Source organism: Podarcis melisellensis (genome assembly GCF_964234715.1).
Source record: "Podarcis melisellensis genome assembly, chromosome: 18".
In the NCBI taxonomy this organism is placed as follows: Eukaryota; Metazoa; Chordata; class Lepidosauria; order Squamata; family Lacertidae; genus Podarcis; species Podarcis melisellensis.
Genome location: NC_138536.1, coordinates 6,365,986 through 6,378,760, shown reverse-complemented (window position 1 = coordinate 6,378,760; position 12,775 = coordinate 6,365,986). Strand labels below are relative to the sequence as shown.

Genomic DNA, 12,775 nt, shown 5'->3' with positions numbered 1-12,775 from the left:
TATTATTATTATTATTTCATACTGCATCACGGTGTGGTACGCTGGTTTGATATCAACTGATAGGAAGTGCCTACAGAGGGTGGTGAATACAGCACAAGATATTATGGGCTGTCCCGTGAATCCGCTGGATGAAATAGCGGAAGAACGTTGCCTCAGGAGAGTGAGGAAAATCCTCAGGGATGATTCACACCCTGGCCGGCACTTTCTTGATCTCCTGCCCTCAGGCAGAAGAGATAGAAGCAGGATTAGTCGCACCAACAGGGTAAAGAACAGCTTCTATCCATGGGCTGTTAGGCTGCTGAATGGAAAGATAACAACAGGGCAACTGACTTTTGGGTTTGGTGGGTGTGCGTCAGTAAACGAGGGGAATTAATTTTAAGAGAGTTGAGTGGGGGGTGCTGGTGGAATCTCACTGGGTACAAGTTGTACAAGTGACAATAAAGTATTTCAATTTCAATTCAATTTCAGTTATTATATCCCACCTTTCCCCAGACTGAAATTCAAGGCAGTTTGTGGATATCATTATTGTCGCAAAGGTTGGGTGCCACCTCCGCTCGCTGCAAAAGTGGGGGATTAAAGGGGGTCCCCAGCAAATTCATGGGCCGCGGGTGGCGCTGTGGCTTAAGCCACAGAGCCTAGGACTTGCTGATCAGAAGGTCGGCGGTTCGAATCCCCGCGACGTGGTGAGCTCCCGTTGCTCGGTCCCTGCTCCTGCCAACCTAGCAGTTCGAAAGCACGTCAAAGTGCAAGTAGATATATAGATACCGCTCCAGCGGGAAGGTAAACGGAGTTTCCGTGCGCTGCTCTGGTTTGCCAGAAGCGGCTTAGTCCTGCTGGCCACGTGACCCGGGAGCTGTACGCCGGCTCCCTCGGCCAGTAAAGCGAGATGAGCGCCGCAACCCAGAGTTGGCCACGACTGGACCTAATGGTCCTTTACCTTTTACCTTTTACCAGCAAATTCATGGAGCCAGCAACCTTTCCAAATTCCAGTTGCTGGAAGCCACAGGACGGGAGAGCTGGTCTTGTGTTCGAATCCCGCTCACTGGTTTCCCACAGGCCTCTGGTCAGCCGCTGTGAGAACAGGTTGCTGGACTAGATGGGGCCATTGGCCCTGATCCAGCAAGACCCTTTTATTTACGGTCTTAGGTTTGCCTCTTCCCTTCTTATTTTTTTATACATTTTTATTGGTTTTTTTAACATATCATTTCCAACAATCATATAACATAACTTCTTATTTTATACAGTGGTACCTCAGGTTAGGGACGCAGGTGGCGCTGTGGGTTAAAGCCTCAGCGCCTAGGACTAGCCGATCGAAAGGTCGGCGGTTCGAATCCCTGCGGCGGGGTGCGCTCCCGCTGCTCGGTCCCAGCGCCTGCCAACCTAGCAGTTCGAAAGCACCCTCGGGTGCAAGTAGATAAATAGGGACCGCTTTCTAGCGGGAAGGTAAACGGCGTTTCCGTGTGCGGCTCTGGCTCGCCAGAGCAGCGATGTCACACTGGCCACGTGACCCGGAAGTGTCTCCGGACAGCGCTGGCCCCTGGCCTCTTGAGTGAGATGGGCGCACAACCCCAGAGTCTGGCAAGACTGGCCCGTACGGGCAGGGGTACCTTTACCTTTTACCTTTACTACCTCAGGTTAAGTACTTAATTCGTTCCTGGGAGCCTACACAACACAACACAAAACACTGTTGCTGTATGTAGGCTTTATTGCATTTGTTTTTTTTATCTTATATTTTGGAAATGTGCATCCAGTTTTTTTCCCTTTAAATTTTTTTTGGGGGGGCCCCAAGAGAGCGGGGTCCTAAGCTATAGCTTGTTTAGCTTATACGTAAACCCGGCATTGTTTATTTTCAATTCTCCCCGCAAGATGGCAGCATCGCCACTGGGATGTTAACGAAACCAAAAGCATCAGAGCAAGCCTTCCTGTCTAGCCTGTGGGCTGAGATGCGAGTGAGTTGCAGTGATTTCATTTCTCCTCCTCTGGAATCTGCTTCAGTTTAGAGCAAGGGCCAGCAAACTTTTTCAACAGGAGGCCGGTCCCCGGTCCCTCAGACCTTTTTTGGGGGGCGGACTACAGTTGTACCTCTGGTTACATACTTAATTCGTTCCGGAGGTCCATTCTTAAGCTGAAACTATTCTTAACCTGAAGCACCACTTTAGCTAATGCGGCCTCCCGCTGCCGCCGCGCAATTTCTGTTCTCACCCTGAAGCAAAGTTCTTAACCCGAGGTACTATTTCTGAGTTAGGGGAGTCTGTAACCTGAAGCGTATGTAACCTGAAGCGTATGTAACCCGAGGTACCACTGTATATGGTGTGGGAATGAACCAATCCCTATGCCCCACAAATAACCCAGAGAGGCATTTTTAATAAAAGGACACATTCTACTCATGTAAAAACACGCTGATTCCCAGACCGGATTTAGAAGGCGATTGGGCCGGATCCGGCCCCCGGACCTTAGGTTGCCTACCCCTGGCGTAGGTGCACAAATGGAGTGCTTGGAAAAAAAAACCCCTTTTAAGAAGAATTGGTTCCAGTCCAACATGTCTGCAAAGGAACTAATTCCAGTTCATGTCTGGTTCACGTTCGGCCAGCGCCGGATTTACGTATGAGCTAAACAAGCTATAGCTTAGGGCCCCACTCTCTTGGGCCCCCCCCAAAAAAAAATTAAAGAGAAAAACAACTGGATGTACATTTCCAAAACATAAAAAAACAAATAAAATTTATTAATTATTGCTCCCTTCTTCCTTTTTTTTTAAAAAAAAATACATTTTTATTGATTTTTTAACATCTCAGTTCCAAAGTCATACAACATATCTTCACATCTTATACAATATTTTTGACTTCCATCAACACACCTCTGACGATTTTCCGTTCTTTATCACTTATTCTGCATTTCTTAATTTCCTATTACTGTTCATTTAATTATCCTTAACTAATAATTCTTTCCATAGTCTTTCTTGTAATAGTTCAAGTAATCCACCTTACAAAACATTTTGCAGTCCTACAAGTATATTCTGTTCATCACAATTACTTTTCAAGTAGCTCATATATTTCCTCCAGTCTTCTAAGAATCTCTGGTCCCGCAGGTTTCGAATCCTTCCTGTTAATTTATCTAATTCTGCATAGTCCATCAGCCTCATCCTCCATTCTTCTTTCGTCAGCAGTTCTTCTTGCTTCCATCTTTGTGCCAATAATATTCTTGCCGCTGTCATTGCATATGAAAACAACTTGCAATCCTGTCTATTAATATCCTTATTATTCTCCCTTCTTCCATGACCCTCTGCCATCTTGCCCATAGGCGCCGACTCCATGGGGCCTGAGGGGGCCCGAGCCCCCTCAAAAATTCGTTTGGGGGGCTCCGCCCCTCCATTAATTTAAGAAAATTATTAGTTATATTATGCTTTGTAAAATCACAAAATTATGTTGGTATTTTTTATTTTCCTTGTTTGACGACAGTTACCTTTTAAAATACATTCAGTAATGAGTTAAAACAAAGCCACTCCCGATCTAGAGGGGGGGTGGGGTTGCGGGCTCTCAACCCATCAACAATCTCGCGGGGCTGGCGTCAGCCCCGCGAGAAGCGGGGATTCCCCCTAGCTCATTAATATTCACCGCCCACGGCGGCAGCCAATCGGCTGCCGCAAAGGGCGGGCCCTCACAGGTTCACTTAAGGTCGGGGCAGCCCGGGGCTCGCCCCTTTCGTTCCCCCAGCAGCAGCGGTTTGGAGGTCTTGGGCCCCCCCAATATTTTTTATAAGTCGGTATGGGCCCCCGCCCCCCCCCAATATTTTTTATAAGTCGGCGCCCCTGATCTTGCCCTCTCGATTTTAGGCTGGTGTGCTGCTTTCACTTCGGTAAAAGTGATAAAACTCGTGCCGGCCATAAGAATTACATTTTATTTTATTTTTTCCCGTTCTCTTTCCAGGGATTCCAGGAGGTCGCACCAACGCGTTTGTGCCAACTGACAAATTGCTGAATTTAATTGGTCCTGGTGCAAGCAATAAATGGAAAGCTGCGGTTTTTCAAAAAATACGTGCGAGGTCTATGCTCTTATTAGCCCCCCCAAAAAAAAAACTTGGCGCTAAGAAACATCACACTGGCTTTCAACGAATTCCTCTTCTTTTTAAATTTGTGCATGTTCCCATTAATTGTTTGCAACTTAAATGTGCCTAAATAAATCCCAGACGGCATCTGGTAGAAGTTTGTTGTTATTTAAGTTCTGTTGAAGTCAGCGAGATACAATTTAGCCAGAGCTAAACTTGGGTTCGGTTTCAATGGGACTAGAAGTGGCGACAAAGTTCTGCCAGATCTGTGTGTTGACGTTTAGAAAGTTTTTTAGCAACCTTTGCATTGTTTAACCATAGTTATTTGCATTATAACCATAGTATCTGCATTACTTGACCATAAAATGTGTTATTTTTTTAGAGAATGTTTGTGCGTATGTCCATGCATATATATATATATATTTAGAAAGCTTAGGATAATTTCATTTTTACCTAGTTGCCTTATAAGTCTGATTTATTCATGACTTCGGCAAAAAAGGAGGTTTTTCTTTTTTCTTTTAAGGTTATTTTCCTAGTACAAAAGAAATCATCGTGGAGATAAATAGATTGGTTGTTGTTGCTGTTGTTGTTGTTGTTGTTCTCTTCTTCCCCCCTCCCCCAGTCTCCCACCTCTGAACCTGGTTAATTATTTCGTTTCAAATGTTTCTCTTTGGAAAGCCCTGTTTGTGTTTTATCCCCTAAAGCATTGCCGTTCAGTCGTATTCTTAAATAACTTTAATGCATTTCCATGCTTGTGTTTTACCTGTGATTGTATCCATCATTTTAAGATTAATTAATTTTAATTAATTTAATTAATTTAATTAATTAATTTTAATTAATTTAATTAATTAATTTTAATTAATTTTAAGATTCATTTGGTTTTGTTGCAATGGTATTATATGTAAGATTTTTTTGGGGGGGGTGTGAATTGACCAAGAGTATTCTTAAATAATTTTAATGCATTTCCATGTTTGTGTTTTACCTATGATTGTATCTATCATTTTAAGATTAATTAATTTTATTAATTAATTTTAAGATGGATTTGGTTTTGTTGCAATGGTATTATATGTAAGATTTTTTGGGGGGGGGGTGTGAATTGACCAAGAGTTCACCCAGATCTGCGCTTGGGCCAAGTTTAGAAAGCACACGTCGAAGCGGTTTTCCGCTTGTACCAACTGCCCTTCATCAATAAATCAGAGCAAACATCGACCCAACTGATGTGTGCTCTGATCCAGCAGTAAAATTCGGGTTTCCCTGGCGGAAAGCGTCAAAGGCAAATGCAGACGAGCCCAAAGACAGCGAAATCTCCCACCCTTTAGTTTTTCTTCTCCTCGTATAAAACGAATCATTGAAGAGGCAGCCGGATTGGCTGATCTTTCCTTCCCCTTCCTTCCTTCTAAGGATGCCCAACGCTTGTCTCCAGCACAGCTCTACTCAGAAGGAACCTGCCGAAATGAAACGGATCTGACCCGTTTTATTTCGGGGGGGTTGACTCTGAATATGACCAGCGCTGGATGACGAGCCCATGGATCTAGTTAGGAAAAGTTCCTGCTCCCTTTTAATGTGATCTCTTAGGAGACATCCTGTTTAAGAAATGGGACCGTTTATCTTTTCTTCTCCCTGCGTTTTGTTCTTACCCCGAAATTTAGCACCGATAAATGTGGGTGGGTGGGTGGGAAACAGGCTTGGGCGATTGCAGCTCTGAGCTCCACATTCAAAGCGGCTCCTGAATGGCGGGACGTGAGATGCAATGCTGAAAGCTGCTCACGGCTGCTACCGCCTCCTCTAAGAGAAGATGCCCATAGCTCTGGCAGGAGCTATGGGGCTCTTCTTCCCCCTAACCCTTCTCCCTGCCCCATTGCCACCTCTCTTTCCGGGGTACAAAGGGTCCAGCGGTCAAGGTTTCTTGGCTGACCAGTCGCTGTGACCCAAACTCCCTCGAGGGAGAGGCGGCAGCAACAGAACAGGTATCTGTCTATCTGAACCCATCAATCCAGGAATGGGGGGGAGTTTGAATCACAGCCCCAAATGTTTGCCATACTTTAAAGAACTAGCGAAAGCTCTCTGATGCCACAAAGGCCGTTGCGACGAATGTTTATTGTCGCGGGGAGCGATCTGCCTGTTCAGAAAAAAAGCACACCTGTAGCATTTCGGAACAGATGCTCAAACCGCTTTTCCGAAGCAAGGGAGGAGACGCAATCTCGCCTCCTCCCTGAGCAGCTAGATTTCCAAAGGCGGGGAGCTGTTTTCCTTTTCGTTATGCCAGGCCTCTGGAACTTGTGGCCCTCTCTGGGGAGAGGCTGTGGGACTCCACTCCCCAACAGCCCCATAGAGAATGTAATCCAGAGACATCTGTTGGACCACAGATTCCCTGTTCCCGCTTTGCACGGCGATTTCTCCCTTCTGAAGTGCTACGGTCCGGCGCACGACTATTATTGTGTGCTTTTTCCAAACGCGTAGATCAGCTCTGTCTGGAAACGTATGCAATGTCCAATCTGTTTTCCTCTTACCTGCTGCACCCCACCCCCAAAAAAGCATTTTGTGTGAACTGAAAATAAAGAGGATACCACAAAGTGATTCCGTTGTCACGTACTTCTTCGCAGCCAGCTGGGAGGCGTTGTAGGAAAAAAATTGGGCTTTGCTTTTATAGCCCAATGGATTCAGGGTCCCCTAAGTCTGTTATCGGGACGCTCTGTGGGTTAAACCACAGAGCCTAGGACTTGCCGATCAGAAGGACGGCGGTTCGAATCCCCGCGACGGGGTGAGCTCCCGTTGCTCTGTTCCTGCTCCTGCCAACCTAGCAGTTCGAAAGCACGTCAAAGTGCAAGTAGATAAATAGGGACTGCTCCGGCGGGAAGGTAAACGGCGTTTCTGTGTGCTGCTCTGGTTCACCAGAAGTGGCTTAGTCATGCTGGCCACATGACCCGGAAGCTGTCTGCGGACAAACGCAGGCTCCCTCGGCCTATAGAGCGAGGTGAGCGCGCACCCCCAGAGTCGGTCACGACTGGACCTAGTGGTCAGGGTTCCCTTTACCTTTTTAAGTCTGTTCTCGGGACGCGGGTGGCGCTGTGGGTTAAACCACAGAGCCTAGGACTTGCCAATCAGAAGGTCGAATCCACGCGACGGGGTGAGCTCCCGTTGCTCGGTCTCTGCTCCTGCCCACCTGGCATTTCGAAAGGATGCCAGTGCAAGTAGATAAATAGGTACCACTGCAGCGGGAAGGTAAACGGCGTTTCTGTGTATTGCTCTGGTTCGTCAGAAGCGGCTTAGTCCTGCTGGCCACATGACCCGGAAAAACGCCAGCTCCCTCGGCCTATAGAGCGATCTTCCAGGGGCCACACATCCCAACAGTCAGTGCCGGCCCACCCAAGAGGCGAGGAGAGGTGACTGCCTCAGGCGGCAGGATGCCTGGAGCAGAAGATCTGGCCTCCAAGGATGCTTTGCCCACTCTTGCTGGAGGTTGGATCTGGAATGTCTGGAGCAACCCAGTCAGATGGGCAGGGAACAAAAATAAAAATATGATGATGGAATCGGATGTCCCTATTTTCATTGGAGAAATGTTGGAGGATATTCTGTAGCTGTGCTTTGTGTTCCATTCCCAATAAATGAAGATGAACTCGTATAAGGTGCTGTCATGCAGCTCTAAACCAGGCAAACTCAACCCTCCAGATGTTTTGGGACTACAATTCCCATCATCCCTGACCACTGGTCCTGTTAACAAGGGATCATGGGAGTTGTAGGCCGAAAACATCTGGAGGGCCGAGTTTGCCTATGCCTGGTCTAAACCAACAGCCCCAGCTGTTTCATCCAATATCAAGAAGATTGGCTGAAATTTAAAGACTGTTTGAATAAATATTGCAGTATTAAAGATTTGTAACCACTTGAAATATCTAATTAGGCCTAGGGTTAGATTTGGATTAAATAAATAAATAAGAAAAAGTATGATAAGAAAAGTTAGGAAATTCGATTATGACCGGAATATTGTTATATGGGATAATGATATTGGAAACTGCTACATTTAATTACATGGAAATTCGGTTGGAAGAGATTAGAGGAAGTCAAGTAATATGTTTATGAAGTTGGATTTCAATTAATTAACCAAGTCTTATTGTATGTGGTGGTATAGGTGAGGTTTGAAATACTTTTATTTCTTTTATTTCCCCCCCCTTTATTATTGTTTTTTTCTGTTTGTTAAAAGTTATGTTTTTGTATGAAATTTAATAAACATTATTGGGGGAAAATAAAAATAAACCAACAGCCCCAGCTGGGCCTTGTGTCTATTTTCGCCCATTTCCTTTCACTACCCCCCATCCCCCCCCCCCGCTTTCCCTCCCTCCCGAAATATTTTATTCAGGCTGTAACCAAGCCCCACGGAGCGCCGCGGCCGTTCTTTGTACTCGCGCCAGCAGCCATAAAATTCATCGCCCAGGTGAGGAAATCAAGGAGGGCGGACTTCACGGCCATCTGCCTTCTTGCAGCGTGAGAATTCCCTTCCAAGAATATCTGCAGACAATGAGATTACTCCGGCAAGTTGGGTGGGGGGGCGTTGAGGAAGGAAAGATGGGATCGCATGTATTTATCGCCATGGCAACACCCAAGTCGGAGGTATCTGTTGACCACAAAGCATCGCTCAGAAGTAACTAGATCTCTTGACGGGTTGGCGCATGGGGAAATTCTTCCTAAGGAAGAAAATTTGAGTGGAAAGCGGGGTGGGAGGGATGGAACAGGATTCGACCCCTCACCCTCCCCATTCCCCTTTTTAATTTTAGGATCCGTGATGATTGAGTTCAAACCGGCTTTCTCTAACAGGAAATTGCTCCGTTAAAAATGAAGACAAAGTGTTTGTGGGATCGGGAGTCAATTTAAATGGGGTTTTCAGGTGGATTAATGAAACGACACGACGGGTCAGCAGACTTATGGGTCATGGGGCAGAAAACACGACTGACTGGTCAATCCCACGAGCCAGGTTTTTGGCTGCTGCAACCAGCCAGCAATACAGTGACCTGAATCAATCAATTCAGGATTTGGTCAACAAAAGCGTAATGAGAACCCTCCAATGTTCAGAACGTGGCACCTGAGTTTGCTTGCTTTCCTCTTCCCTCCCCAATCCTTTTTCCTTTTGTGCTGTACCATTTTTTTATTTTTTGGTACGCCTGAAAGGTAGGGACTGTGTTGTTTTCCTGATAGGCAAGCGGTTCTGCAGATGCTTTCTGGCGGAAGATAAAACACGGCGGGCGAGCGAAGAAATAAAGGAATGCATGAATGAAGACTTGGCTGGTGTTATTCGGACGGCCACCTGCCACGCATGCTTCAGTTGAGATTCCTGCATCGCAAGGGGTTGGACTAGATGGCTCTGGGGACCCCTATGATTCTGCAATTCTATTTTGAGCCGTATGGCTGACGCTGAAAACCGTTTAGGCCAGTTTAGAGCCAGGAATCGCTGGAGAAGAGATGGACACTGGCTGCCTCTCCCCTGACTTCAATGATGAGAAAGCCATTTCCGAGCTTGGGGAAGAGAGGGGGTTGCGGGCTACCCCCTCCCACACACGCAGGGGCCAGCCCCCGCGAGAACAGGGAATCCCCAGGCATGCCTTCGACCCTGCCCGCCAATCAGCGGGCTGGGGAGGCGGGGCCTAGCCTATTTAAGGCCAGGCATGCCCGGGGACCGCCCACTTTCCCCTTTCCAGCTGAGCAGTTTTCCCATCCCACCCACCCTTTACGCTTAGCTAGCTATGACCTTGCTATGGACTCCGGTTGGTCGCCGCAATGGGGCCTGGTAGGAATTTTTCCAATTTGGCGCACTTCTAGCCTTTTGGTTTTTCCGCCTACCTTGCAGCAAACGTCACAACTTCCGCAGTATTGGCGGTTAGGCATTAGGTAAAGGTAAAGGTACCCCTGCCCGTACAGGCCAGTCTTGACAGACTCTGGGGTTGTGCACCCATCTCACTTAAGAGACCAGGGGCCAGCGCTGTCCGGAGACACTTCCGGGTCACATGGCCAGTGTGACGTCGCTGCTCTGGCGAGCCAGAGCTGCACACGGAAACGCTGTTTACCTTCCTGCTGGTAAGCGGTCCCTATTTATCTACTTGCACCCGGAGGTGCTTTCTAACTGCTAGGTTGGCAGGCGCTGGGACCGAGCAGCGGGAGCGCACCCCGCCGCAGGGATTCGAACCGCCGACCTTTCGATCGGCAAGTCCTAGGCGCTGAGGCTTTAACCCACAGCGCCACCTGTGTCCCCCGGTTAGGCATTGGCAGGGGTTAATCGTTATGCAAATTAATGGGGGGAAGGAAGCGCCATCACCTTCCCCCAATGAAAAGGGTAGTCCGGTAGAGGACTCCGGGGGGCGTTGCCTTGTCCGAAACCTAGGGAGGTAAGGGCCCCCGGCACGCCCCCGAGCGGTGACACCCGTGGGATCCTAGTTGGCGTACTTCAACAGGACTCCCACGGCTTGTGGATAACCCTTCCCGGTCTCCATGCCGGGTAGTCGATAGGAGCCAATGCCTAAGGCCAATACCTTCCAATTCTGTAATCAATAAAAGTTGTGGCCTTTTTATGCCCATTAACCTTAAATATCCATTCTGAAGGAAATCAGCCCTGAGTGCTCACTGGAAGGACAGATCGTGAAGCTGAGGCTCCAGTACTTTGGCCACCTCAAGAGAAGAGAAGACTCCCTGGAAAAGACCCTGATGTTGGGAAAGATAGAGGGCACAAGGAGAAGGGGGCGACAGAGGACGAGATGGTTGGATAGTGTTTTCGAGGTTACCAGCATGAGTTTGACCAAACTGCGGGAGGCAGTGGAGGACAGAGGTGCCTGGCGTTCTCTGGTCCATGGGGTCATGAAGAGTCGGACACGACTAAACGACTAAACAACAACAACAAACCTTAAATAATGTGTCCAGTGTCTTCATTTCACATGGGGGAGGGGACTTGCCACGCAAAACCAAATACAGTGGTACCTCGGGTTAAGTACTTCATTCATCCCAGAGGTCCGTTCTTAACCTGAAACTGTTCTTAACCTGAAGCACCACTTTAGCTCATGGGGCCTCCCGCTGCTGCCGCGCCGCCGGAGCACGATTTCTGTTCTCATCCTGAAGCAAAGTTCTTTACCTGAAGCACTGTTTCTGGGTTAGCGGAGTATGTAACCTGAAGCGTATGTAACCTGAAACGTATGTAACCCGAGGTACCACTGTACAGTGAGGGAAATAAGTATTCGATCCCCTGCTAAATTTGCCCGTTTGCCCTCTGACCAGAAATGACCAGTCCGTAATTTAAATGGTAGGTTTATTGTAGCTGTGAGAGACAGAATCTCTGAGGTTTCTGAGGTTTTTTTCCCTGTTGTTATTCTGTCTCTCACAGCTACAATAAACCTACCAATAAACGGCCTCGGTCCAGTATACCTGAAGGAGCGTCTCCACCTCCATCGTCCAGCCCGGACACTGAGGTCCAGCGCCGAGGGCCTTCTGGCGGTTCCCTCGCTGCAAGATGTGAGGTTACAGGGAACCGGGCAGAGGGCCTTCTCGGTAGTGGCGCCCGCCCTGTGGAACTCCCTCCCACCAGATGTCAAAGAGAAAAATAACTACCAAACTTTTAGAAGACATCTGAAGGCAGCCTTGTTTATGGAAGCTTTTAATGTTTGATGCATTACTGTATTTTAATATTTTGTTGGAAGCCGCCCAGAGTGGCTGGGGAAACCTAGCCAGATGGGTGGGGTATAAATAAATTATTATTATTATTATTATTATTATTATTATTATTATTATTATTATTTTATTATAATACCATTACAGTGGTACCTCGGGTTACATACGCTTCAGGTTACAGACTCCGCTAACCCAGAAATAGTGCTTCAGGTTAAGAACTTTGCTTCAGGATGAGAACACAAATCGTGCCCCGGCGGCAGCGGCAGGCCCCATTAGCTAAAGTGGTGCTTCAGGTTAAGAACATTTTCAGGTTAAGTACGAACCTCCGGAACGAATTACGGTAAGTACTTAACCCAAGGTACCACTGTAAAATTATGGACTGGTCAATTCTTCGTCAGAGGGCAAACGGGCAAATTAAGCAGGGGATCAAATACTCTTCCCCCCCCCCCACTGTAAATATAAATGTACCCTTCCCCACAAATCATGTCACAACCGCCGTGCAGAGATTCGAGAGCGTTTCCTCGGCCCTTCAGATTTCAAACCTCACGCTGTGAATTTGTACACGACTTCCCCCGTTTTTTTCCTTTTCGTTTGCAAAAAAGGGGTGTTAATTAGCCTTGGGCTCCCAGCAACCCCTGCCCACCCCCCACCCCCCCAGGCACTGTAAATCTACAACCTTGCCTTAAGGAAGGGACAGAGCATAATTGCTTCTTACTTCAGACCTGGAAACAGAATACTCAGAGAGGGGGGGGCGTTGTTTGAAAAATTGTGAACGAAACTTGTAACGTATCCCCAGGGGGCGGGCTGCCTTGAGTCCGGAGTGATGAGACCCTCCCCCACCCCACCCCATCATTTTCCGATGACCACAAGGGATCTATAAATAATGCAAAGCAGCTGACAAGCGCGTTCCCCCCCCCAAACAAAAAATCTGGAACTCGTTACCGACTCAGAAGGTGCAGACTTTTTCCTCAGAGTCGTCCCATTGAGCAAAGGGCTGAGAAATATACTTTCGGATCCTTCCTCTCCACTCTAATCCGTCAAGATCAGAATCCGGGGGTCTCCGCAAGTCTATTAACTTGTGTTTTAGTCAGAT

The 12,775-nt window shown here is 47.5% G+C and overlaps 1 protein-coding gene across 2 annotated transcripts in view; it reads left to right on the top strand.

Moving 5' to 3' along the window:
- LOC309360803 (radial spoke head protein 3 homolog B-like) overlaps positions 1–12,775 on the top strand; it is a 45,073-nt gene that overhangs the window by 19,239 nt on the left and 13,059 nt on the right. Inside the window, exon 9 of one of the 2 annotated variants that reach the window (XM_081895700.1) lies at positions 3,924–6,618. The exons of the other annotated variant lie outside the window; for it this stretch is intronic. The gene's annotated coding sequence lies outside the window, so the exon portion shown is untranslated. Of the gene's footprint in view, positions 1–3,923; positions 6,619–12,775 lie in introns of those variants that run through there. 2 annotated transcript variants of the gene reach the window in all.